The following is a 2,103-nucleotide window of genomic DNA, read 5'->3' as shown; positions in this document are numbered from 1 at the left end:
CAATGAGTCCTTTTTGATAACAATGCTGAAATAAACATTAACTTGACAATAATTAACAGGACATTTGCCTGTCAAGTGACACACACTATTAAAAACAGCATGCGCTTTGTTTTACAGTTACGAACAACACGGGTTTATCTCTGAATTATCTTCATTCGCCTACTGAATTCCTCAATATATATTTTAGTCTGCTGCTCGTTGAAAGCCTTCTAGCTGTAGATAGAAAGCCTATAGGAAAGGTTTAAAACGTTTCACTCTAGGCCATCTAGAATTGTCAGTGAGTGACTAACCTCTCTTTATTCTCCTGCGCGTCAATACTGCCACAAGTGACTACACCAATAGCTTCACTAAAAGCTTCTACTTTTGTCAGAGAGGACCTGAGGGCTGAAGATTACCAAGCCCAATACAGAAACGTGTTCAGTTTTAAAGTGGAGAGGGACAAACAACAATGTGTGAATCGGAGACCTGGTGGACCAGCTGGTGTTTTGCTTTTTACATGGCACACATAAACATGAGTAGGAGATGTTTACAAGAGATCTCACTGATCAAGCCATTCAAAATTCAACCCGTGTTAATCATGATCGAGTTCGATACTCCGGTGCGTGAGATGGGCATACAAGATAAACATATGTACGATGGTGCTTAATATGATATAGCCTGATATATGAGTATTTTTCTGTGTGAAGTCAGTGTCAGGTTACTTGTAAACCATTTCAGTAAGAACTCACTGATACATCTGAAGGCCTGTATTGTTTCCCTAACATTTTCCCCCTTGCATTTAAGGTAAAAAAGACCACAAAAGCTAGCCCATGATAAAGTAACTTCGCCCTTATTAAATTCAACCTTTGCCTTGAACGATTGGCACAATAAAATCTGCTCCCTACTGTAGGTGTTTCAAACTCTAAATTACTCACATATTTAATTATACACTGATATGCTGGTTCATTAGTAAGTTTGAAAACAGCCAGCCATACAATGAAACCACCATGCCACTGCAGGTTATAGCTTCCTCTCACACATCTGGTGCTCAAACCGGGCAGTACTCTCCCACAAAACACCCTTATTAGCTCAGGCGGGTGGCACTGGAACTTGGGCCTCTGTTGGTTCCACGGGAAGATTACTCTTCTCTTCTAGTCATTACTTACTAATATTTAGTTTCTTATCTCAAACGTGCCAAAGAGGAGCAATTACTGTTTAACCGAAAGGAATGATTAAATGTTACTGCATTTATAAACCCCTGAGAGGAGGCATCATATGATGCGTAGCACAAAGGGCATTACCAGAAAAGCGTTTCCATAGCATACACTACCTGTATAAAAGAACGACTTGGCGCTGGAGATGCTGCAAGAAACAAATCAGCCACAAAATTACAGCAAGAGGAGGAGAGAGATGAGTACATCTCAGAGTGGCAGGTTACATGCCAGAGCCACTGTATTGGATTTATGTTGTGTTACATACCATAAGCAGCTGTTGAGCTCAAGAAATATGAAACTCAAGCTACTAAAACTACCACGTTTTCATATAATATTTTTACCATTACGCTGCAAAAATGGATAAGCGTGAACACGGATTGTTTTATATGACAAATGTAGGAGAAAATATCACGGCTTTGTGTGCAATAAATGGCAGCTGCCAAGAGACCTTGTTAAATTGCTTGTTAAACCAAAGTTGAATCTACTGTAACCACATGTGTTCAACAGAGGAGTTCCAGTAGAAAAAACCGAGCAATAAAGCTAGTTCATTATAATACATAAGCTATTGTAGTAGCTTCGCAAGGGAAAACATGTTGTCCATTTTACATTTATGCCTAATTAGAAAGGTTAACATTATGGCTTATTAAAAACAACCTGAAATACAGAAGTTTCCTAAATGAGCAATTATGTAGTAAGTGTAAATGAGTCACTGCACAAAGAGTGTATATATTTGTCCGTCACGATATGAATGCACGTGTAAATAATGACATTTAACAAAGAGAAAAGCTGGAAACCTCACTTTTTACAGTGTGTTGATATTAGACACTTGATGCTTTTTGCTTGCCTGGTCAGTCTTGGAGTTCCAGTCACTGCCGCTGCTGCACTGCGTGAAAAACTATACTATATGATT

The sequence above is a fragment of the Puntigrus tetrazona genome, chromosome 15 (genome assembly GCF_018831695.1).
Source record: "Puntigrus tetrazona isolate hp1 chromosome 15, ASM1883169v1, whole genome shotgun sequence".
Taxonomy (NCBI): domain Eukaryota; kingdom Metazoa; phylum Chordata; class Actinopteri; order Cypriniformes; family Cyprinidae; genus Puntigrus; species Puntigrus tetrazona.
This window is presented reverse-complemented; position numbering follows the sequence as displayed.